The sequence below is a fragment of the Eptatretus burgeri genome, chromosome 12, assembly GCF_056783735.1.
Source record: "Eptatretus burgeri isolate ZD-2024b chromosome 12, Ebu_testis_v1, whole genome shotgun sequence".
NCBI lineage: Eukaryota > Metazoa > Chordata > Myxini > Myxiniformes > Myxinidae > Eptatretus > Eptatretus burgeri.
In genome coordinates, this window is record NC_140972.1 from 26,690,265 (window position 1) to 26,717,682 (window position 27,418).

The window sequence follows — 27,418 nt, forward strand, 5'->3', positions numbered from 1 at the left end:
CTCGCGTAGTCGGGAGTAGATCTGCATTGTTGTGTTTCTTTTGTTACATCTGCTTTTGGTGCATAATTGTTGTAATTGTATATGTGTGCTCTCCGTGTGCCGCAGAATAAATGTGCCTTATGTTGAACTGTTTTTCCCGTTTCGCTTCGTCTTTTCTTTAATTGAATCTCCATCTTGCTTCACGTAAAGGGTTGGTAGTGGGCTTAATATGCCCGATAATTAATCGGAACCGTCGAGGCCGACGTTAACACCGCTCGGTTATCCCGATAGCACGGAACGGGTCGCTTAAGTGGCCCGTGTCCGGAGTCGACCTGCGGCGAGGTGCGATCGCACGGTCTACCCTCCATGTGGGTACTTAGGTCGGTCGAATTTGGCGAACAACCCTATCCCACGCGGGGGGCTGATTGGCACGATCGTGGTGAGTCCGAAAGGCCCACCCGTGACTAGTTCCCGGCGTTAGTCCGAGAGGGTCACGACAGAATTGTCCGTCCGGTGGGCGACGTGCTGCGATTCGAGTTACGTGGCCGCTCGCACGCCGGCGGGCGCGATATATATATATATATATATATATATATATATATATATATATATATATATATATATATATATATATATATATATATATATATATATATATATATATATATATATATATATATATATATATATATATATATATATATATATATATATATATATATATATAGATATATAGATATATATATATAGATATATAGATATATAGATATATATATATATATATATAGATATATATAGATATATAGATATATAGATATATATATATATATATATATATATATATATATATATATATATATATATATATATATATATATATATATATATATATATATATATATATATATATATATATATATATATATATATATATGGATGCTTCTCCTTTTATCAGTATATGCACGCACACATGCACACACACTTTCATGTGCAGCCTCTGGCTGCTGGTTGCATCCTCGGTTGGGGACACAGCAATGCCACCGATACAGTGCCCCTATTACCAATACACTGATGCTCATTTTGCCGACCTCAAAAGGATGACAGTCTGAGTCAACCCCACCTGGTGTTAATTCTGCAGCCAACAGGCCTCAAACATAGGACCCTAAGATCCAAGCCAGCCACCCGAACCACTAAGCCAACACCAGTCGTTCTACCAATATATGTAAAAATCTAGTATAATCTCTCTTGTTGCCCAAGAATCAAATAAAAATATTGTTGTGGTTTTGGACCCCAGGGGAGAACGAAGCATTTACACATAGAGTAAAGCTAGTTATATTGTCGTATTCTGTTCAGCTTTTAAGTGTATAACTGTATTAATGTGGGCAGATATGCATTGCGAGTGTTTATTTATGGATCCTGTGTGTCCATTTCTTATTCCACATGCTTTTCTGCATCCGTTTCCCACATTACTTATCACATAAGCATCCATTTCCCACATTACTATTCACATAGATTGGTTGGGTGGATGGATATGGACACCCAGCAGGATTAAAAATATAACCTGTCAAAGGGTGGAGGAGCTCCTTGTGAGCCAAAGGCCATACAGATCTGCTGCCCAACTGCATCTGCAGACATCCTCCTGCAGTTGGGTTTCCCTTTTCTTGGAGGTTGGTGGCAGAATTTGCATTCCGGCCACTATAAAACACTTCACTCTGCGAAACACATTAAAAAAACGCAAGGAAAACTGAAAACCCACTCCAGGGGAGTACCTCCTGTACTGTCCTTCACAGAGCAGGTCACCGGGTGATGGGGTGAGGGCAAAGTCTTCGTGACCCCATTCTTTGCTGATTCTGAGGAAAAGCACAGGGTAAGCTTCCTGGGTCAGACTACTGTGGTGTGTGTCAGGGTGGTGCTGATGCGTCGTCCACGAGATGGCGGTCTCCTCTGGTTAACCTGAGGTGGTCTCTTTGGGTGGGTGCCTGGAACGTCCTATCCCTAAAGGCCCAGTCACACCTTGACGTTTTAGCCAGCTTATGCCGATTTTTGGAAAATTTGTCTTATACGCTGGTACACATCGAATACGTTATGGGTAAGTTTTGATAACATTGAGAGCACGCTGAAAAACACTGCCATACGTCGTAGTACGCTGGCTTTAAACGTTGTACTTTTCGGTTGTCCTCAAATTTTCCATGCTTGAAATTTTAAGACTTATGCCAGCGTATGACTCACGTTCCACATAACGCTGGCCATAAGTTGTAGGCACGTTATGCGATCGTTGACACACGTCAACACACGTTACTTGTACGTTACTCATAAGTCGAAACACGTCAAGGTAATGGCTAGTCAGTGTTCCAGACTCCCTGGTTTTTTTTTGTTTTTTTTTTGGTTTTTTTTCTTCCTCCTTCCTTTCCTCAGTATGATGGTGATGTTGACACTTCGATTTCTAGTGCGGTTATAATATAATATAATATAATATAATATAATATAATATAATTAATAGACTGCCGCTCAACGATTTAAATCATAACCACACTGTACACTGAACACCGTCATACCGAAGAAAAAAAAAACCGGGAGTCTGGAACACGGACGCTAACCATTACCTCGACGTGTTTCGACTTATGAGTACCTTACAAGTAACGTGTGTCGACGTGTGTCAAAGATTGCATATCGTGCGTACAACTTATTCCCATCGCATGCGGAACGTGTGTCATACGGCAAGTACGTCGTAAAATGTTTAACACGTTTATAATTACAAGACGTACTCCACTTAATACGATGTATGATAGCGTACTTTAGCGTTCTATTCACGCATACCAAACTTACCCATACCGTATTCGACGTGCGCCAGCGTTTTAGACGCATTTTTCAGAGGTCGGCATACGCTGGCAAGATCGCCAAGGTGTGACTGCGATGTTGACACTTCCATCCCTCCGGCGGTTATGATTTAAATCGTTGAGCGGCAGCCTTTTAATAGGCTTCGCCATGTGATCGTCAGCGATGCGTGCAGCGCGCTATGCCTAAGTTAGACTATCGTTGGGCATAGGTTGTGAACGCCGACAACAGGCTAAGCATTCGTTGGTATAAGTTATCTATAAGACAACGAAACGTTCTGTGTCCGTTACTAATATGTTATGCATACGACCAAGTCGTTATGAATACGTCCGAATCTTAAAAAAAACCATCAAAAGTTCAACGTTAGCCAGCGTTTTACATACATTTTGATACGTTGCCATTGCTTGCTAAAACGTCAAGGTGTGACTGGGCCTTAAGAGAGGATAATCACCTGTGTCTGCTATCATTTGAGCTCAAGCATTTGAACATCGGTATTGCAGCACTCTCTGAGGTTCGGAAACAGGATAGTGGAGAGATCATGGTGGGTGGTAACACCAAATACTGCTCTGTTCGCTCTGATGGTGCACATGTCCAAGGAGTTGCTGCAGCTGTGTCCAACAAGCTGACTCCCATAATAAATGATGTAACACCGGTCAACAAGCATATTATGAGACTGAGGATTTGTCACTCATTGGGTGTCATTTCCTGAGGGTAAAGCTCCTCCGACTGAGGTGAGTGATCTCACAGTGAAAGAGGCATTCTATGTCAAGGCCCTGTCACACCTTGACGATTTAGTCAGTGTATGCCTGACGTATGAAAAATTTGGCTAAAACGCTGGCACACGTTGAATACGTTATGGGTAAGTTTGTATACGTTAAGAGCACGCTGGCATATGTCGTAGTACGCTGGCATACGTCATAGTACGCCGAGCTGAGACAAATTTTCCATGCTTGAAATTTTTCGACGTATGCCAGCGTATGACTCACACGCTTCGCATGACGCTGGCCATAAGTTGTAGGCACATTACGCGATCGTTGACACACGTCGACACACGTTACTTGTAAGTTACTCGTAAGTCAAAACACGTCGAGGTAATGTTTAGCGTACCCGAAACATTTCTAACTTATGAGTAACGTGTTGTATGCACGTTACGCGATCGTTGACACAAGTCAACACACGTTACTTGTACGTTACTCATAAGTCGAAACACGTCAAGGTAATGGTTAGCGTCAGTGTTCCAGACTCCCTGTTTTTTTTTTCTTTTATTTTTTTTTTTCTTCGCTATGACTGTGATGTTGACACTTCGATTTCTAGTGCGGTTATACTATAATGTAATTAATAGGCTGCCGCTCAACGATTTAAATCATAACCACACTAGAAATCGAAGTGCAACATCACCGTCATACCGAAGAAAAAAAAAAAACCAGGGAGTCTGGAACACTGACGCTAACCATTACCTCGACGCGTTTCGACTTATGAGTAACGTACAAGTAACGTGTGTCAACGATCGCATAACGTGCCTACAACTTATGGCCAGCGTATGCGGAACGTGTCATACGCCGAGTACGTCGAGAAATTTTCAACATGCTGAAAATTTCTCGACGTACTCGGCGTATGACGACGTATGCCAGCATGCTTTAACATATACAAAACTTACCCGTAACGTATTCGACGTGTGCCAGCTTGGTTCTGCAAATTTTTCATACGTCGGCATATGCTGGCTAAAACGTCAAGGTATGACAGCGGCTTCACACTTCGATGTCTAGTGCGGTTATGATTTGAATCGTCGAGCCGCAGCCTATGAATAGATTACGCCGCATGATCGTCGGCGATACGCTGCCGCGCGCTATGCATAAGTTAGACTATCGTTGGGCATAGGTTGTGAATGCCGACAACACGCTCAGCATTCGTTGGTATATGTTATCTATATGTGATTGAAACGTTCTGTGTACGTTACTAATACGTTATGCATACATCCAACATGTTATTATATGCCCAAAAATTAAAAAAAACATCAATAGTTCAGCGTACGCCAGCATTTTACATACATTTTGATACCTTGCCATATGCTGGCTAAAACGTCAAGGTGTGACAGCCCCTTTATGCTCGAGTCTGTGGTTGATCAGTGTCCCAGGCGAGATACTCTTTTAGTCTTGGGAGATTTCAATGCATCGACAATCACTAACGGGGATGGTGATACGAGATGTATTGGTTCCCATGAGTTTGGAACTTGGAATCAGAATAGCACCAAGTTCCTTGACTTTAAAATATATACTGTATAGTTTCTTGACTTTTAACTTGACTTGACTTGACTCCTGGTGTTGGCGCAGTGGTTCGGGCAGCGGTTTGGGATCCAAAAGGTCCTGAGTTCAAGCTCCGTTGGGCCACTGAATTAATACACCAGGGGGTTGACTCAGCCTTTCATCCTTCCGAGGTCGGCGAAGTGAGTACCAGTGTACTGGGCCGGTGTATACCCCGGTTAAAATATGTGTACCATATCCTGTGTCGTAAGAGGCGACCAGGGTTGTGTCAGGAAGGGCATCCGGCGTAAAACATGTGCCAAATCACAATGCGGATCATACGGATGATCCGCTGTGGCGACCCCTAACGGGAGCAGCCGAAAGAAGAAGAAGAAGAAGAAGGGGTTGACTCAGCCTGTCATCCTTCCGAGGTCGGCAAAATGAGTACCAGTATGCTGGGTCGGTGTATACCCCGGTTAAAATAGGTGTACCATATCCCTGTGTCGTAAGAGGCGACCAGGGTTGCGTCAAGAAGGGCATCCGGCATAAAACATGTGCCAAATCACTATGCGGATCATACGGATAATCCGCTGTGGCGACCCCGAACGGGAGCAGCCGAAAGAAGAAGAAGAAGTTTCTTGACTTTTAAGTATATATGCTGGTTCATGGTTTCCGTGCCCACAGGCTCATCATTGGACTTGGCATTTCAACGCTGGTGGTATGGTGAAGGAGATTGACCATGTGCTCATTGATGGTCGCTGGAGGATGATTCAGAACTGCAGGGTCTTCCGGAGTGCTCAGTTCCTCAATACCGACCAAAGGCTTGTTGTAGTAACTCTGAAGTTGCAGTGTAAGTCCAACAGAATGGCACCATCCCAGCCTCGGCTGGATGTTGGTAAGCTCAAGGATGAAAGGACAGCTGAGGAGTTTGCAAACAGGCTGAGTGGGGATTTGGAGGGGTCTGGGTGTTTGGGTAATCCTGAAGAGTTGTGGAGTGCCTTCAAGACTACCATCCTTGATGTTGCCGGGAGATGTCTTGGAATCCACTGTTAGGCGAAGAAAAACTTTGTCTCCCAAGGCACACTGGATTCCATTGAGAAGAGTCGCAGGGCCATGCTTAATGGCAGAGCTGAGCTGATCAGGGAAATGAGGCGTAAAACTGTATGTGCACTGAGGACAGATAAAGAGGCCTATGTGTGAGGAATCTGTGAAGTGGTGGCACATCGCCCGTGGTGAAGTGATTCTCGTCCTGCTTACAGAGGAATTTGTGCATTGCATTTCTCCAAGCCCATCCTTCGGTGGACTGCAGTTTGAGCATAGGGTCGTTGGCTCTTGACTGAGGAGTCCGAATTAAAGGCCCGCTGGGGCGGTTACTTTGAGTGGCTGCACCAGGCTGACCCACCAGCTGTCAAGTTGGATGTCAGGAGTGTAACTATATCTATTACTGACCATCCAATCAACTGTAAACCACCTTTGTTTGTGGAAACACAGGCTACGGTGAACAAGTTGAAAGGGGGTAAAGCTCCTGAGATCTGTGGCATCCATGCTGAACTTCTCAAAGCTGGTGGAAATGCTACACTTGCGCCATTGCCTGCAGTTCTGTGCTCTGTTTGGAGCACAGGCATCATCCCAACTGACTGGAAGAGGAGCCTTGTTGTCTCTCTCTGGAAAGGGAAGGGTTATCACCAGTACTGCAACAACTACCGAGGGGTGACGCTGCTCTCAGTGTCAGGCAAGGTCTTTACTTGGATAATTATTGATAAGGTTTGCCACCATCTGCTTGAGGACCAGCATCCAGTGCAGTCAGACTTACACCAAAAAGCTCAACAATTGACAATATCCTTGCTCTTCGGGTCCTCAACGAACACAAGCGAGAGTTTCGGCAGGGGCTGCTCGCAGCTAATGTTGATCTCTGCAAAGTATTTCATTCAGTGAATCGGGATGTCATCAGCTTTCTCAGTCTTCATGGGGTGCCACAAATCTGATTAATTTGATTTCCGAACTATACTCTGGTACTGAGAGTGCTGTGAGATGTGGTGATGCCATCTCTGAGTTATTTCCAGTTGTTGCTGGAGTTCTGTGAAGTGGTGGAGTTCTTCAAATGTGTGCACTAGCCCCCATACCTTTCAGCACTTGTATGGACTAGATTCTGGGGAGGATATTGGAGAAATCAAGCTCTGGTGCATCCTTTGGGAACACAAATATCTCTGACCTTGATTTCGCAGTTTATGCAGTCGTCTTTGCAGAGACACTGGATATTGTTTCTTGGGCCCTCGAGGCATTGAATGAGGAGTCGGAGCCACTGGGATTATGGGTTTCCTGGGTCAAAACTAATATCCCGGCTTTCAGTGACATCTTGGATGCTGCTGTCTTGTCTGTATCCATTTGTAGTGAGGATGTTGAGGTCACGGAGAGATTCACTTACCTTGGCAGTGATATTCATGTCTCCGCATGTTATAACCCAAAGGTCAATAGATGTCTTGGTCGGGCCTGGGGAATCATGGATTCACTGGATGATGTGGTGTGGCACTGTCGGTACCTGGGCAGGAGGATGAAAATCAGATTCTTCAAGTCATTGGTGCTTTCAGTCTTGCATGACAGATGTGATATTTGAACTCTGACCAAGGATCTGAGACGGAGACTTAACCTCCTTCAGTACCACGTCTCTTCGGAGAATCCTTGGCTATTGCTGGTCAGACTTTGTGTCCAACGAGCGGTTGCTGAGAGAGACTCTGATGAGAGTTGTAACCTGAAGAGCGAGTGAGCATCAATTGCGGCTGTATGGACATGGACATGTGGCTCGTTTTCCTGATGCTGATCCTCCTCACCAGATTCTCTCAGAGAGGGAGCCACATGAGTGGAGGAGGCCAATGGGTTGACCACATGCCTCATGGTTACAGCAGATTGATTGGCATGTCAAGGATATGGGGATTGGCCAGGCATCTGCCTGGGAGATGGCCAGATGGAGGCCCCTGGAGTACCAGCAAAAACTGGATGCAGCGACATGCTGCCCAGGCGCACACTCCCATACCTGACCTGATACATTCCCTCCACTAAAGTGCCATGCTCACCAGACCATCATTCATAAATCCTCAGTACAAACGTTACTCAAAGCCACCCCCAACCGGTTTGGTAGATAAGGGGAACCCCACATCACGACAGATGGCTCGATGCATCATCTGAAAAGAGATAGCACACCAAAACCACCAGAGCCAATCAGTAGGCACCAGCAGATGTTGGAGTACCAGTGCACATATCAGGTACAGGGGGAGAATCTTTTGGAGGGTGCAACTACACATACTATACGGACAGAGGTGGGGGACATGAGTGAAAGGGGGCTAGAACCCAATGAAAGATGAAAGACAAGTGGAACAATATATAAATTGAGAGTTTGAGAGCCACGAGTTACCAGTCATCCTCAAGCCTCTTGTGGTCTCTCACATTCTCATCCGATCAGTTTTTCATCTTTACCTTCCCTTTATTCGCCTTACCTTCTCATTCTATCCTTCTACCTCCTTTAATTTCTTTGTTCACTTCTCTCATTTTCATGCTTTATTTCCCTTTCATACATTCAACACTTCTCGTCTCTTCACGTCTTTGCGTCGAGCCCTGCCATTCACATTGCGCCACCTGGTTAAACCATCGACCCTGCTTCACCTCGTACACCTTCTTTGCTTTCCCATCAAAACCATGATTGAGTTCAAGCTGCGGACATTCCCAGCAGGATGCATGGAAAAGGCAGCGTCGGCAACTGTGAGGAGGGATCAAGATAGTGGAGCGTGAGGGTCCGGATGCCAAGACCATCAGTCAGAGCCATTGACAGCACAAGCTCAACAGAGCTGGTGAAGGGACATGGCACATGATCCCAGCTGTCTCTTTCTCTCCCTCTGGCTCGACCCTCCTCTATCTCTTTTCATCAGATGCATATGGTACCAGCTACTGTAAAGTTGATGAGTTACTCTGAAGGTTCCAAGGGTGAGTATATCGTACAGGGGTAATGGGAGTGTATACATGCAGTGAATAATTTCCTTGTACATACATACTACTTAATTTCCTCTTTCTTGTAAAGACTTGCCTGCTTGCTTGTGCACTAAAAGCCTGTTCTTAAGAAACTGTCTTGACTTATTCTGTCGGTTCTGATTGCGGCAAAGGATAACTGAGGGTTAATCGGGCTTGTTTACTGCTAGACATGGTTAGGTAACCAGTGGTCCCACTCGTCCAACTAATTAAGATTGGTTACATGATCGCTGGCACGGTACCTGCTCGAAATTGGGTTTTTTTTCGTAATGTTACGAATTTGGAATTCGATTGCACACAACATACAGGTTGCTTTAGTCAGCTATGTCAATAAGTGCCTGTTCCCCATATAGCTCACCTTCCATTGTTTAAATGTTCAGAAATCGATTAGATGCGCTGCAGATCGATTTAATAGTTAGGGAACGAACAATGGAGACATCCCTCCCCCTCTTCTGCGAAGAGCAAGAAGAACCCTGCCGTCCCGTGACTCATGATGTCAACAACTCCCTCCCACCCGTGGCTGAGCGGGGGATGGAGTACGAGGGCATGAGTCATGAGTCACACCGAGAGTGGGGGAAGGGCGGGAGAAGGATAAGAGGAGATCTTTTCTTTGTTCGTGTTCGGGAGTTGGAGTAGTAAGCTTTTTGCTTCGGCAGAGAGTAGTCGCTCAGCAGACCTTCGGGTCCTGCTTGGCTTGGCTTAGAGTTGAGGCCTTCGGAAGCTTTTTGCTTCGGCTGGCTCAGTGAGCTTCGGCTGAGGCCTGGCTCGGGAGAGCTTTTTGCTTTGGTGGTTCAGTGAGCTTCGGCTTCTGCTTGGCTCGGGAGAGCTTTTTGCTTCGAGCTGCTTTGTTTTGGAAGGAAGTTGAGCCAGTTGCTCGGCTCAAGCTGCGAATGGTAGCTTCTTCTTCTTCTTCTTCTTCTTCTTCGTTCATGGAGCTCTTTGTTCTCCATTTTGGTTCCCGGCTTGGTGCGACTCATCGACCTCTTCTTGGAGGTGGTTCCTCGGGGAAGCGACGCATCGACGGAAAGGATCGGCGCCTCGTCTCACCAGCATGTGTTGAGAAGCGTGGGAGGATTCGCGGGAGCTCGGGAAGGATTGCGGCTCATGGCGATTGGATCCAGCTCACTCTCGCTGGAGCCCAGGTCCGAAGAACTTGAAGACCACACGAGTTGGAGAGGTTCGAGATAGGTTCTGGGTTTCAGCTCACCTGTCCTCTGAGCTGGAGCTCGTTATTAAAGGCCTCTGCCACCATTTATTGTGTGTGTGTGTGTGTGTGTGTGTGTGTGTGTGTGTGTGTGTGTGTGTGTGTGTGTGTGTGTGTGTGTGTGCGCGCGCGTGCGCGCGTACGCGTGTCCACGGGCCCGTCTAATAAGTAGGAAATTGTTAAGTGCTTTGTGTGCTGTAAATGTTTGCATCGCATTTCGTAAAGTTGGTAGAGTTCTGCTCTTACGTGCTTCCCTAGTTCCCCATGATTCTTAATAAATACCCCAATTGTGAAATGTTTTCAGCTCGTCGCGTCGACTCTTTCATTGACTGAGCATTTCATGTGTTGGGAGTTAGCCGTTGGTTTGCCGTACAAGGGGGACATTTGGACCGACGGTTCTCGGAATCGCACACGGGACAGGCTTGCCTCAGCGGTTTGTTCCGTACGAGTTCCATCGTGGGTGGAATTTCCTGGTCGTTGGATCACGTGGGTATTTAGGTACATTGAAGATTGGCAATCGACCCTACCTCACGTGATCTGCCCATTGGCGTATTTCGGTTCTTGTACAAGGACCCGTCGCTCGGACTTATCCGGGCGGCGATCTATATTCCGGGCGATCGGTCGGGCCGACTCGACTTGAGGCTCCGTTCAGAGCGGTCGGTTGGCGACGATGCCCGGCCCGTAACAGTATGGTGACAAGACTTTAGGCATGGGATCATGTGGGAAGTTTTGGGACAACTGGAGATCATGGTCTCTTCAAGACATGCCATCCTCTTGGTGTTACCTGGAGGCGATGTCCATTATTCTGGTATCCCTCAGGACCTGGAACCGTCACAATATTTATTTATAACGGCCTTCACAGCCAATACAACTCCCACCCTCCCCCTATTCCCAAACATAACTCATCGTAAATATCATAATTTTAAACTTACCCTGTGCATCGACAAGCCCCAGATATAACCTTCCCATCAGTATGATGAAGCAACCAAACCAGATACAGATTTCTCCCTCTGGAAAGTATACCAACCTTGTGCCTGAACGTTGGGAATGACGGCATCGTCTTTCCGATTACAGACATCCATTAAATAAATCACCAAGTCTGCCATGTTCACATGAGGTAAACCTGCAAGTTTCAAAGTCCACTCACTGGCAACGATGGTCGAAGGTTTGGGTAGAACGCACCCGTCTACAAACCATTGGGCCTTGCAATGATCCACATGGCCTCGGGAGTTTGCAGTATGGGAAACTATGAGCTGTCAGCTTTTTGGGCGAGTTCAAAAAGTTTTCAAACTCTTTCTTTGTGCAGAGGCACACCCCTTTTTCGCTGGTACGCTTCCAAGTATTTGTGGCTACTTTTCAAAGCTATGTGAGCCATTTCAGGTAACAATTCTTATCCCTTACACACGATATACATTTGGCTGCCCTGATGACCCCGTTGGTTCCCTTGCATGTGTGCCGAGCATTCTGGAGAGGATTATGTCATTTCGAAAGTCGTGGATTAGGACTTTAGATTCGTCTAAATGAATGCAAGTGGTATATAAAATCCACGTTTAACTCAAAAAACAGTCTTTTGAATCGAAGGTTTAAATGATTTTTCTATTGTGTTGTGTTCTTCTCAAATTCTGCCCTCCCAAAACAGAATTCCTTGAGGTTTGCATCACATGACCTGAGGTCGTCAAGAGTTCGTGCACATTGACGTCATCTATCTATAATTCCAGCAGTGTGTGTGTGTGTGTGTGTGTGTCTGTGTCTGTGTCTGTGTCTGTGTCTGTGTCTGTGTCTGTGTCTGTGTCTGTGTCTGTCTGTCTGCGACCGCCGTTTCTTGACAACCGCCGGTCCGATCTGATTGAAACTTGCCAGAAATATTGCCGGGGAGCCGCGTATGTGCCTTTTCAAGGTTTGATATTAATCGCAAGAGCGGTTCCCAAGTTACGGCCATTGTATAGCTTTTTCAGTGTTGGAAAGGTGTATATATCGCAGCAGAAGTGTCGTTCCACCTTATCATGCCATTTTTTCCCCAAAGATATCTCAGAATAATGATAACAGCATATTAATAATAATAATAATACCACAATAATTGGCAGTAATAAAAATAATAACGTGATACAATGACTAATGTCTGTCAACCAATAACGACCTATATATTGTCTGTCAACCAATAATGACCAATAACGTCTGTCAACCAATGACAGGACACGGTGCTATGACATCACGAATGACATCACAATTAATGTTCATTTATTTATTGGTTTTTTTTGCACGATTGACGTCACAATTCTTCTTCTTCGTTTGGTATGACGTCACAATCGACGCTGGGGACCTGAGTTTGTGCCTTTTCAAGGTTTGATATCGTTCTTCATCCATTTCAGCTGTTTCCCAAGACCACCAGGAGTGTCACAACACTCCCAGCTGAAGCGCATCGCACAGAAAAATCGTCTGTCCTTGGTTGCAACACTCACGACCGAATTCTAAACTGACTCGAGAAGCAACGTAAGCACAATCACTGTTTGTCGATTGCTTCATGAAATGGGTTTCCATGGCCGAGCAGCCACACATAAGCATGAGATCACCATGCGCAATGCCAAGCGTCGGCTGGAGTGTTGTAAAGCTCACCACCATTGGACTCTGGAGCTGTGGAAATGCGTTCTCTGGAGTGATGAATTATGCTTCACCACCTAGCAGCCTGACAGAACAATCTGGGTTTGACAGATGCCCGGAAAACGTTTGGTGGAGGAGGAATAATGGTCTGGGGCTGTTTTTCATGGTGTGAGCTGGGCCCCTTAGTTACAGTGAAGGGAAATCTTAATGCCACAGCATACAATGACATTCCAGATTATTCTGTACTTCCAACTTTGTGGAAACAGTTTGGGGTCGGCCCTTTCCTATTTCAGCATGACAACACCCCCCTTGCACAAAGTGAGGTCCATACAGAAATAGTTCATCGAGATCGGTATGGAAGAACTTGACTGGCCCTTACAACATTCCAACTGACAGAGCCCTGACCTCAACCCCATCAAACACTTTTGGGATAAATTGGAACGCCGACTGTGAGCCAGACCTAATCACCCAACATCAGTGTCCGACCTCACAAATGCTCTTGTGGCTGAATGGAAGCAAATCCCCGCAGCAATGTTCCAACATCTAGTGGAAAGCCTTCCCAGAAGAGTGGAGGCTGTTACAGCAGCAAAGGGGGGGGGGGGGGGACCAACTCCATATTAATGCCCATGATTTTTGAATGAGATGTTGAATGAGCAGGTGTCCATATACTTTTGGCCATGTGGTGTGTATATACATACGAGGTCCATCCAAATTCTAAATAGTAACGGGAATGACTTCACAGAAATTTTATTCCAAAAAAATATATTGAAATCACAATTTGTCCCCTTCAAAATAGTTTCCCTACAGTCTCACACACTTGTCCATCCTCTTCTTCCACGCTTTGATGCACCCCCAGAAGGTTCCTTCTGGAATCCGGAGCTCCGTCGTCATGGCCCATTTGATGGCCTCCACATCAGGAAATCGGATCCCTTTGATCACCCCCTTGAGCTTGGGGAAGAGGAAAAAATCACAAGGGGCCAAGTCTGGCGAATACGGGGGTTGCTCAAGAGTTGGTACGTTCCCCTCCACCAGAAACTGTCGGATGCTCAGGACACTGTGAGCAGGGGCGTTGTCACGATGGAGCACCCAGGTGTTGTTCTCCCACAGATCCCTCCTCTTGTCCCGGACTGATCTCATGAGGCACCGGAGGATCTCCTTGTACACATATTGATTCAATGTTTGACCCTGTGGTATAAACTTGAAGTGGATAATGCCCTTGATGTGAAAAAACGCGATGAGCATCACCTTGACCTTCGACTTCGACATCCTTGCTTTCTTTGGTCTTGGTGATGCCGGACTTTTCCACTGACGACTCTGCCATTTGGTCTTGGGATCGTATTTGAATATCTACGATTCATCGCCAGTAATGATGACTCTCCCGAGCATGTCTGGATCGTCCTTGAGGCGCTCGATAATCTCTTGACAGACAGTGACTCTTTGCCGTTTCTGGTACTCGGACAACAGCTTGGGGACCATCTTTGCACACACCTTGCGCATTTCGAGATTTTCAGTGATGATGCTCCAGACAGTGTCCTTGTTCATGGAAAGTTCCTCAGCAATCATCCGCACCATGAGTCGATGATCTGCGTGCACCATCTGCTTCACACGCTCGATGTTGTCCGCCGTTCTGCTCGTTGAAGGTCTTCCAGACCGTGGATCGTCTTCAACCTCCTCCCATCCCTCTTTGAACCTCTTGTGCCATTCAAATGCACGTGTACGTGACATCGTTTCTTCCCCGTAGACTTGTTGGAGCATTGCAAAGGATTTGGAAGGCGTTTTGCCAAGCTTGGCAAGAAACTTCAGATTGGCTCTCTGCTCACGACTCATAGTGCGATGACTCACACGAGACAACGTATAAAGCACGACCTGTAAAAAAAATCACACAATGAGCGCAGTCAACCATCACCAATCATATATATATATATTGCTGGAATGTTGTGAATACTGTGACGCAACCCGTTCATTCAAGTTGTGTAAGTGGAGCACACAGCAGGCTCAGTCCCATTACTTTTTAGTTTAGATGGTCCTCGTATATGTATATATATAGATATATAATACATACATATATTTCTATATATATATATATATATATATATATATATATTAATGTATATATATATATATATATATATATATATATATATGTATACGTATGCTTTGCCAGTGTGTGTGTGTGTGTGTGTGTGTGTGTGTGTGTGTGTGTGTGTGTGTGTGTGTGTGTGTGTGTGTGTGTGTGTGTGTGTGTGTGTGTGTGTGTGTGTGTGTGTGTGTGTGTGTGTGTGTGTGTGTGTACACACACACACACATGCACACACTGGCAAAGATCCCCACATCTTTTGCAGATGGGCAAGCAAATTCCAATGGAATGCAGTATGAAAGAGTTACATCCAATGGGTTCATCTGGCATAAACCAGTATTGAAGAAAACTCGATTGTGGAAAATCTGCTAACAGGAATCGCCAAGCGGAGCTCTGTCAGCGATCTGTCAAGCTCAGGTGACGTGGTACAAACTCAATAGCTCAGTGGGCTGTGGCTGTGTATGTGATGAGTTCGAGTTCCAGGTTTAGTCCGAATTTTTTCACACTAGCCCCTGCAGAAATTTATTCTTATTTATTCAATTTCTCGATTAAATTTATCTCTCATACAACCACAACCACAACCACAGCCACAACCACACACACACACACACACACACACACACACACACACACACACACACACACACGGTCTGCCTAGCAGGCAGGTAAAACATCGGACATTTAAAAGCTTGCAGTGTTCTTGTGAGAAATTTCTGAGTTTATCCCAAAGACTCAATAGCTCAGTGGGCTGTTGACATGCAAGCAATGAGGTCTTTGTGTTTGCGTTCCAGGTTGAATCAGAATTTTTTCACACTAGTCCCATGCAGGAATTTATTCCTGTTGATTAAATTGATATATATTGTTACAGTCATATGACTTTAATAACAGTCACTCCACTGGTGGGGATTGGATGCAAAGATCTCCATGATCGCTGGGTTGATCTGGCGTGAACCTGTGTTCAAGAAAACATGACCGCAGCAAATCTGCCAACGGGAATAGCCAAGTGGATAGGCTCGGCATGCTGCAATCTGGCGTCGGCTCGGCATGCTGCAATCTGGCGTGGGCTCGGCCCGCTGCAATCTGGCGTGGGCTCGGCACGCTCAAATCAGGCATGCGCTCGGCATGCTGCAATCTGGCGTGGGCTCGGCATGCTCAAATCAGGCATGCGCTTGACACACTGCAATCTGGCATGGGCTCGGCCCGCTGCAATCTGGCGTGGGCTCGGCACGCTCAAATCAGGCATGCGCTCGGCACGCTGCAATCTGGCATGGGCTCGGCATGCTCAAATCAGGCATGCGCTTGGCACACTGCAATCTGGCATGGGCTCGGCCCGCTCAAATCAGGCATGCGCTCGGCACGCTGCAATCTGGCATGGGCTCGGCATGCTGCAATCTGGTGTGGGCTCGGCACGCTGCAATCTGACGTGGGCTTGGCATGCTGCAATCTGGTGTGGGCTCGACACGCTGCAATCTGGCGTGGGCTCGGCACGCTGCAATCTGGCCTGCGCTCGGCACGCTGCAATCTGGCGTGGGCTCGGCACACTGCAATCTGGCCTGCGCTCGGCACGCTGCAATCTGGTGTGGGCTCGGCACACTGCAATCTGGCGTGGGCTCGGCACACTGCATTCTGGCGTGGGCTCGGCACACTGCAATCTGGCGTGGGCTCGGCACACTGCAATCTGGCGTGGGCTCGGCACACTGCAATCTGGCGTGGGCTCGGCACACTGCATTTTGGCATAGGCTCATCCTCATGACATGTGTACTGGTCCAAATACGTTCCCCGCTCATCATCTTCACACAAATATGGCTGTGCCACGAATCGGAACCACAAGCAACCAAAAGCAGGGACTGAGAAGCAAGAGAAGGAAGAGAGCCAGCGACCAAGGAGAGATCAAAGCCTGCTGTCATATGGCTGTGTGGGAGGAGGGGGTGGGGTGTGGTATCGATCAAGCAGTTGCATGCACTCATTGGCCCCAGAGGGGGAAACTCCAGCCACCCTGCTGACGACCTTTGGCCCACTGATGCCACCTTTTTGCATGCCACTAATTGTTGCAGTGGTGGAAAGTTACAGAGGACAGATAAACGATGAGGGAAGTTTAAGATTGTCGGGAGGGGGAAAGGGTGGGGCTTAGACACAAACATTGGGCTGCGGGTGAGAAGGGCTCTCAAAACATGTGCTTGACACATTATCTCTCATGAGAATTACATCACACTGATTACCTCCACCACTGAAGATGGACAGAGGTTATCTTTTCTCCCCTGTTTGTCTATTAGTCTGTCTGTCTGTGAGCAGGGTATCTCAAAAGGTTATGGATGGATTGGGACAAAACTTGGTGGAGAGGTTAGGTGTGTGACAAGGACGAAATAATTAGATTTTAGTGAATATCCGGATCCGGATACTGGAATTTTCAAAGTGATTCTTCAGCATTGAGGGATGGGGCCAAAAACAATATATACCACGATATTTCAGAATGTTGTGGACCTGTTATGACAAAAATATGGCCCGTGGGCCCTGGTCAGTTCCGACTTCATCGATATTGGATATATTCATTAACATTCATTGTTTTCATTCTGGCCCTAATGAACTTCATACTCATTAAGACTCATTATCTTTCTTCCTGGGCAAAAATTCAGAAAAAAAAAACGCTGCGATAAGGTGTAGACATTATTCCATCGAAGAATTATACCATACAAAAAGCAAAAACTATGAATAGTCTACGAGTTTTAGGAGTTTGAAGATTAATTGGCCCTAATGAACTTCATACTCATTAACTCATTATCTTTCCTCCTGGACAAAAATTCGAAAAAAACGCTCAAACAAGCTGTCGACATTGTTCCCTAGAACCATTATACCAAACCAGAAGCAAAAACTATGAATAGTCTACGAGTTTTAGGACTTTGAAGATTAATTTATTAGACTAATTAACTAAGTCAATTGGTGACAAAGCTTAGATTTTATCGTGGGAGGTTCTGCGGCATCTCCCCAAGTATCATCCTTCCGAGTTTCGAGTCATTCTGACCACAGGTTGCAGAATAATAATCGAAAGATTGATTGTGGACGGACGGATGGACGGACGGACCGACGGACGGATCGACGGACATGGACCCCCATTTTATAAGTCACTTCCTTTGGAACTGACTAAAAACTACGAATACTCTTGGAGTTTTAGGACTTTGAAGATTAATTGGCCCGAATTAACTTCATACTCATTAAGACTCATTATCTTTCCTCCTGGACAAAAAATCGAAAAAAAACACTCAGACAAGCTGTAGACATTGTTCCATGGAACCATTATACCAAACCAGAAGCAAAAACTATGAATAGTCTCCGAATTTTAGAACTTTGAATATTAATCGATTAGACTAATTAACTAAGTCAATTGGTGACAAATCTGAAATTTTATTGCGGGAGCTTCTGCGGCATCTCCACAAAGTATCATCCCTCTAAGTTTAAAGTCATTCTGACCACAGGTTGCAGAATAATGATCGAAAGATAGATTGTGGACGGACGGACGGACGGGCATGGACCCCCATTTTAGAAGACACTTCTTTCGGAACTGACTATAAATTGGTGGATGAGTTGGTTTGGTGACAAGAACAAACTGATTCGATTTTGTTTCAGGTACAGATCCATATCTGGCCTTTCAGTGGGATATTAAACATAAACTGTTCAGCCTGGCAGAGGTACGTGCTGTACCAAGTGCCGTCGAGTTGTTTTTGAGTTGTTTATGCAGGATACAATATTGTGCAGTGTAAGTAACTTTACACCCCTACATACTACAAGTCTTTCTGACAGTGAAGCTACAACTATTTTTATGGCTCAAAGTAACATGAAACGTACACGTCTTACTTGGCTGTACCTCTAGCAGAGTGCCATCACTCTTCTACCCTTGTCCCTGAGCATCTCTTTAGGGAAGGTTGAGAGTTGTTCTCACCATTGTAAGACAAATGCAGGAACAAAGTGACATTTTTTTTACAACTTTCACTTCTCACCATCCCTTCAAACCCCACACCCTTATCCCCCCTGTGGGGAATTTCTACTTTACTCATTTACTACAGGGCTGTACAAGTATATTATGAGAAGCATCTTCGGCACTTATGCAGTGACTCATTGAGTCAACAACAATCCCATGGATGATAATGCCATACCAAACGAGTAGGAGGCACAGAGAAAATACAACACCCTCTTCTCCCTTTCTGCTTCCACAGCAACACCACATCACCTGAACCCTATCAAACAAAAGCAAAACTGCCAGGAGAGAATCATATGTAAATCATGACTAAATTAGTTGACTAATCAAAACAAATATTTCAGCAACTTGGAGATAAGATTGATTATGATGCGTATGTGCCAGCTACAAAGTGCGTGCAGTTTGTTTCTGTACAGGTGTGCCTTGCTTTGTGGTTACATCAGCAAAACATCCTGAAACATGTCATCATCTACAGTAATAAATAGGTGCATGTCAGTGTGTGCATGTCAGTGTATGCATCTCCTCCATAACTCCAAAACCATGAAACCTTACGGCTTGAACTCGAAGGAAGTGCATGAATGACAATTGGGTGTTTGGGTTAATGAAAACAACCCTGTCGAAGATAATTAACAGCCGTATTTAATTATCATTTATCAAGGTTTCATCCTTGGTCAGCCTGCTCTCCCTCGCTGGGGTCTGAATTTGTCATGTTTTTTGTCCTGCTCAATAATCTCTTGACTTGGAACAGGCCAGGACGGTTTGTTAATGATAAAGCACTCAAAATGTTTTTGCACTTTCCTCACTCATATCATCGAATGTCTAATCTTCATACCTACGAATCGCTTATCGCAATGCTTATAAACACCCAGACGCCAGTGTTCGTTCCTTTATTTCATTCCGCACATGCGATAAGCCCAAGAATCTCTTAACCTGAGCCGAATTTAAAATCTAAAATGCGGAATTGACCTTTGCAGCAGTTCCAACTGCTAAAAATTTGTCCAATTCAGACATTGTTTGACATTGTGGGTGTCAATAAATGATTGCTAATCGCTTGCCAAGCCAGCCGTTCTTTATCAACCATTTTTTTGGAGTGCTTGCTTGAGTGATTGTGGTGGACGGGATCAATTCCAAAGTACTCGATTCCAACCAGGAATTAAAAGGAATTGAGTGGTGAACTGGAATCGCCGTTGATTCTGAGTAATTCATATTTCCGAGAAATAATCGTTTTTTAAAAACCAAACAGACTCTAAAGTGTTCAGTGGGATCCTTCATATGAGGCAGGGTAATGCGTGACAAAGTGCCTCATTGCTTGGATGGACGTTAATGTCGGTGTCTCGTATGCCAGCATTAGTTACTGGATGTTAATGATCCCACGGTGTCCTTCGTGAAGAATAAATGAGTTATCGTCGACATCCTGGCTGAATTATAAAAATTCCCGTCACCTGCATTTAAACGTTTGGCATGGCCAGCCGGTTCGTGAGAGACTTGTGCCAAAAGTTTCCCCGACTGACTCAACAACAGTGATGATAAGAGTAGTTTTGAATGCAACATTGCTAAAGTGAGATCAGAAAGTGCATTAACGATGCAGATGTCAGTCTGTGGGTAACTGCAATGAATCACTTTTTGAAAAGAAAAAAAAAAAACTGAGACGCGTCATTCGCCCAGAGCATTGTGATGGAGTGTTTGTTCCAAATTTCAACAAAGGAATTTTTTATGAAGCTGAGTTAATTAATTAAGTAAACTCAACTGCTGGGGCAACATTGCAATATAGGTTTGGCATTAGATATTAATTATAAAATAAATATGATTAATTAAAATGGGATGCTGCAGTGTTTATAAACACAAACATATACATTTTGTTTTTTAAATATGACAATCTTTGTGAACGAGCAGTACTAATCAACGTCTATCGTTTTGCCATGAGGAAAACTGTCTGAACAAGTTTGGCATCGATGTGACCCAGTAGTGGTTAACGTCCAGGACAAGTCACGTGATCGCATGATCATTTACGTCCTCATTCGTGGGTATGTAATCGTATTAAATGTGTCCGGCTGGGTTCATTAACCTTATGAAAAACAACCTTGTGGACTTTTAATTATTTATCGTCATTGAAGGCTTTTGGAGGAGCTTTCACATATCTGATGTCTCACATTCAAGACAAATTGAGATTGGTAAATCTCATCAATGTTCCTTCACATGAATTACAAGGACATTCGTGCACAAAGAAGGAACACACAAGTATGTTGGATTTGAACCCGCATTCACTTGCATCATGAGCCGAGAGTTCAGTTAGAATTGCTCAAAGGTCAACCTTTGACGGACTTTGAAAATCCAAAGAATGCGTGACGTTGGCGGTCATCATCCAAAGTGAAAATGAACTTGATTAATAATTCCACCGAATTTTCAATTTATCTGTTGATCAAAAATCCTGCTTCCTGAAAAACTCCAAAACACAGCAATTATATATTTATGTATATATGTAAGGAGTCATCCAGGTCTATGTGATCTGCATGGTGTATCAGCCGGGTGTTTCTGGCAGTTGGGGGGGGGGGGTTTGGGTGGGGTATTCGCGCCAAAATCAATCTGGAATGCATTTGCCTTTGATAAGCCCTGAGGTCACAAAACGAGACAGGAAAGCAGCATGGAATGAGATAGGAGGGAAAAGCGAAATGGTACATTAAAGGCGTAGGTGCTTTGGCAGCGCTTGCGGCACTGTCAGCACGTGCGTCTCCCATCGAACGCCAGCACGACAGAGTCATCGTGGACCAATTACTTGCGTGGGTTGGGAAACAATAAAACAAGGGAACCTGGACTGCAGCGGCTCCCAGCGGTCGCCAAATACTTTCCTTGCTCGACATGGCAGATTATGGCAGATTATGTCTGTAGTCTGTATTCTTTATATCTCTCTATATATCTATATATATATATATATATATATATATATATATATATATATATATATCTCTCTCTCTCTCTCTCTCTCTCCCTCTCTCTCTCTCTCTGCCCCCTCCCTCCGATTGGCAGGTTCAGTGCTGCCAAATCAGCCCCATGGCAAGGATTACATTCGATGGTTTGTTTTGTCTTCCCAACTGTAGCCAGGTGATTTGTTTAGGGTACTGGCGATAACTTGCCAACTGTTCTTGAAATATACCATGGGGTCTACAACAACCATGAACTAGATGGTATTCAGAGAATTCTTACCCGGCGCAGTCTTGACAAGGACTTGGTGTGAGCCAACTGTTCTGGCGACAAATTTGTAATTAAAAAAATTAAATTCAAATCAAATGGAAGACCAAATCAAATAGGTACTGCATTTGGAGTCATCAGAAGGAACCCAAACAAGCAGAAAGCAAAGATGAAGTCATCAGGAGGAACATGGATAGGACTCAGGTTTCAACTGCTGCTCCTCTACCCTCAAACCCATCCAACCACAGCCAAGTGAGCCTTATTCAAAAATAAATAAATAAAAAAGCAATGCTGATGCAAAAAATTACATAATTATGGCTGCCAGACATTATTTGATCAGGTTAGGTTCAAACATAATTTGTCTGATCAGGTTAAAATATTAAAAACATGTATTTCCCATCACTACTAGATCATAATTTTGAAGTTTCACATCAATTGATGCAGCGGTTCAGCAGAGAGAAATTTTAAAACATTTTCCTTCAATCCAATATGGCTGCCAAACCTTGTGACCTATCAATTATTCATGAACATCCTGGTATCCCTAAGGCTTGGAGAACATGTGTGTGAAGTTTTCCCTCGATTTGTCCAACTGTATATATATATATTTTATATATATATATATATATATATATAAAAATATATATATATATATATATTTTTTTTAATATGGCTGCCAAACCACATGACTGATGACGTCATTAAAAAAAAATTCTGTTGACCAATTTATTCCGATATCACCGTCAAAAATGTTCATTCTGATTGGATTAGCATTCCATGTATGCAATTATGACGTCATAACGAAGGCACCTATGACATAAAAAACTAGAACGGGCACTCAGTAGAACACATACCTTCGCCAACGCTACATTTTGCTCCCCCCCCCCCCAGAAACCGTTGATTGTGAGGGTATTTAATCCCATACCACATCTGCCATCTCATATGTGTTATGATGGCATAAAAACATTTCCTGTGTCATATCGTATATCACAAGATTGGGCATTGAATTCACAACATTTTGGCATTGGTTGCATGCAAATTGGATAAAAATCGACCGCACTATGGCAAAATGACAATTTTGACCTTTTCATGACCTCGACCTTGACCTTTGTACTCTTAATTTTGTAATTGGTATTAGAGTGTGGGGAACAGAAGTCAACATTTTGGTGTTGGTTTCATGCAAATCGGATAAGAATTGACCGTGTTATGACTAAAACCGCACATTTTGCAATGTCGTGACCCCCCCTGACCTTTGACTCCCAACCACTAATAAGGGTTATTACGTCATTGTGTCATGTCACATATCACAAGATGGGGCATTGAATTCTGAACATTTTGGCATTAGTTGCATGCAAATTGGATACAAATTGACCGCGCTATGGTAAAAAGACGATTTTGACCTTTTCATGGCCTTGACCTTGACCTATGACCTAATCGCTCCCAAAATCTAATCAAATAGTCCTCGGATAATAACCAATCATCCCACCAAATTTGCTGCGCTTCAGTTCAATACTTTTGGAGTTATGCGAATAACAAACAAACAAACAAACAAACACACATATTCACAAATAAATAAATAAATACACAGCGATCAAAACATAACCTTCGCAACAAAGTTTGCGAAGGTAATCACACTCGTTTCCCATGGGGAGTACTTGACATGTGCCAAGTATCAATTTTTTCCATGAAGCGGTTTCAGAGATAGAGGTCCAATGTTTCTCCTTTTTTCCAAAATGGTTGCCACACCACATGACCTATGACGTCATAATTATCATCGAAACATTGTACATGAGCAGTTGCACTGATGGTGAAAAATTTGTGTCAATTTGACAAGTGGTTCCAAAGAAAATTGAATAACAAAATGCAGACATGCACATATGTACGGGACAAATCCCTTAACCCTGCTTTTCAATTCATGGGCGTGGGCTAATTAATGCTAGCAGTGGGGACACCCAGCTTAACGTACATTTGAGGAGCGGTGTGCACTTTGTGATGCAAAACCATGCCTGCGAACAAGCAATCCCACAGTTTATAGTCGGGTCAGGAATCAAACCCAGACTAGACAATTGAAAGGTAAGTGCAGCACCACTGTCTTCACTTTCACCAGCTTTACCCGGATTGATACCCCTATGAAGTTTGTCAAACTTGGGATTACTATGTCATTCCTGTTTGCTTGGAAAATGTGTGTGTGTGTGTGTGTGTGTGTGTGTGTGTGTGTGTGTGTGTGTGTGTGTGTGTGTGTGTGTGTGTGTGTGTGTGTGTGTGTGTGTGTGTGTGTGTGTGTGTGTGTGTTGGTGAATTATGGTGATAATTTATGGTCGTAAAAGGGAATGCCCTGATCATTCTTATCACAAAAATTGAAAGCCTTAGTCATGGCCCTCCTTTTCTCCCCTTTCTCTATTTTCATCATCTTCCCTGTACACACACACACACACACACACACACACACACACACACACACACACACACACACACACACACACACACACACACACACACACACACACACACACACACACACACACCACAAAAACCAAGACTAAACCTTCCATAACAGGTTATCTGTGTTTAAGCAAACGTGTCAGTGTAAGTCAGTTTCCTCATTGCTTTAATCAACCATTGAACACTCCTCCATGTAGAATTGACTGTACTGATGAGGGAATAAATAACATGTTTGGAACGAGGCCAGTCATCAGGTCTCGATCTGTAGCAACGTTCAGCTTGCATATCCCAGCAAAAAGCCACCTCTGTCAGCAATCGTTTCATCTCGACCTCAGATCGTAACTCGTCTCATTTCAAGCGTATCTTCAACATCAAAGTGAAATTGCTTCAGAGACCTGCAATTCCAACCACGAATGAAAAGCCAATGCCGTACTCTTCCAAATCCCAAACTGCGGAGTTATCTTTATCCTTAATTGAGAAGCATGTGCAGGGGTATTCCGAAGGCAAGTGGGGTAAAACGCAGAGGCTTGAAACAACTACATTCGTACGCAAACAAATTTGAATCAATCAGTGATCGACCTCAAAAAGGATGTAAAAAGCAAAAGACGAGTAGATTCGTACATGGGTCTACAGATGAGCCAGGCATGGTGCAAACAAGCAAGGGAAAAGTGAAGTCATATTCCGTTAAATATGCAACTGCGACTGATGCAAGTTTAAACCTTCTGTCACGAATGCATTCAACTATGCCTTGAAGTCCAATGTTTTCATTTCTTTTCCGTGGGAAATGTAATTACAGTGCATTTATTCTGACACTGGGCAATCTGCCTTTGCAAACAGCCATTGTAATCTGTCAGCTTTTCTTGGATATGAAGAGCTCCTTTGGGACACAAACAGACAGGATTTGTTGATATAGAGGAAACGAGGAAGGCCTGCGGCTGATGAAACACTGTGTGCCTCACAAATAGCTCCTCTAGGCCGAGCCAACAAGACCTTACACACCGCACACCCACAGTTCCTCGAGGAAGTGGCGTTCGCCAAGGAGGGCCGTTTGCCCGGACCTTACCGGTTTTTCTCTTTGTCAGTTCTATGGCATACTACCTTTCCAAAAGGTAGAAGAAGGGTGGCAATTACAATTCCATCAGGGGCGAATTGCGTTCCACAAAATTGTAACGCTTCATAATTTTGTGTTCCGCTCAAACGGACGGATAAATGATGAAATCAAAGGAGCGAACGATTAAAGATGGATGCACTCAAAATGATTCCTGTGGAATGAACACTCCTCATTGTGACAGTTTCCAATATGATGCGAGTCAGCAGGAAACCTCACTTAAAAGTTTAAAATTAAACTCAATATTCAAAAACCTAGAATTACTATTTTCGAATATTATTGACATTTTTTTCATCTTTACATTCATATTTTAGAATTAATCAATGAACTATTAAGCAACACATTCAACTTCATGAATTTCACAGCAGAGTTTTGGGGAGACGGCTTTTGTCCTGCTGATGCAGACGTTTGGCTCTGAAATGCATGTGACGTAAATGTGCATTTCCTGAACAATCAGGGACACACAAAGGCAGGACTAAATTAATGCGTATCATCAATATTCGGTTCTGGCATGAAAATCGGAATTTTCTGTTCCCAAACAAGATTTCAGCTTCATCTCCCAATATGCTTCTTTGCCCCCCTTCACCCTCTACTTTCCCACAAACGTTTTTTCCTTCCTTCAAACAACTTTTCTTCCTGATTATCTTTGTTCTCAATCTCATATAAATCCGTCGAGTGAAAGCTGGAATATTTCTGGGAGAAATGAACTTCTGATCTGCACTTAGAATCGGATGTGCTTGCGGAAGGGATCCGTACCACAATACATTTCAGCTCGTGGCATGTTTAAGGCCAAAGCATGATTATGGTGGGGGAAATATGCACTTAGAAACATAAAAATCTCTATCTTTATGAAACAACTGTGGCTGCAGTTCCCCTGCTTTATATAGATTCCTTTATCTTCACAGAGACTGTATATCTCATATATTAAGCTCATTCTAACCACTGATTCACCGACTTACTGACTGACTGACCGATGTTAAGGTTTGGTACCTTCCGAGTGATGTTGAAAGCTGAAATTTTGCATGCCCATGGACATCAAAGCTGATACACCAGGAGAAAATCACCGAACTGTCGGAAAGCATCTGTAAATGAAAATATTAATGAATGAAAAAGTAAATGAAAGGAAACAAATGAAAAATCAAATGCAGGTCAGTGACCCGAGACAATGGGGAAGCACGGTTCGTATGCATAGACAATGTGTATAAAAATTCGAAATCACCGACCCATCGGGAAGCATCCACAAATGAACATATAAATAAATGGGGTGGTGGGGGGGGAATGAAAACAAATAAATGAAAAACACAATGTGTAAAGCATACCCTGACGAGTGTAATATATAAAGCTCTTTTCTACCCACCGACTGCAGGAATGACTGACTGATATTAAAGATTGGTTCCTTCCTGGTGACATAGAAAGTTGAAATTCTGCATGCCGACGGACATCGAAGCTGTTCGTGCCAATACCGAAGCTTTTCGTGCTGCACTCTTCGAATATAAATATATATATATATATATACACACACACACACACACACGCTCGCAAATACAACCCGTCACTTCGGAGAGAGAGAGAGAGAGAGAGAGAGAGAGAGAGAGAGAGAGAGAGAGAGAGAGAGAGAGAGAGAGAGAGAGAGAGAGAGAGAGAGAGAGAGAGAGAGAGAGAGAGAGAGAGAGAGAGAGAGAGAGAGAGAGAGAGAGAGAGAGAGAGAGAGAGAGAGAGAGAGAGAGAGAGAGAGAGAGAGAGAGAGAGAGAGAGAGAGAGAGAG

At 44.2% G+C, this 27,418-nt stretch overlaps 1 protein-coding gene across 3 annotated transcripts in view; it reads right to left on the reverse strand.

Moving 5' to 3' along the window:
• Window positions 1–26,737, reverse strand: part of LOC147015284 (uncharacterized) — a 444,530-nt gene extending 417,793 nt beyond the window's left edge. For all 3 annotated transcript variants that reach the window (XR_015050271.1, XR_015050273.1, XM_085849894.1), the window contains exon 1: window positions 26,644–26,737. The gene's annotated coding sequence lies outside the window, so the exon portion shown is untranslated. The remainder of the gene's footprint in view (window positions 1–26,643) is intronic.
• Between the last annotated feature and the right edge of the window lie 681 nt (window positions 26,738–27,418).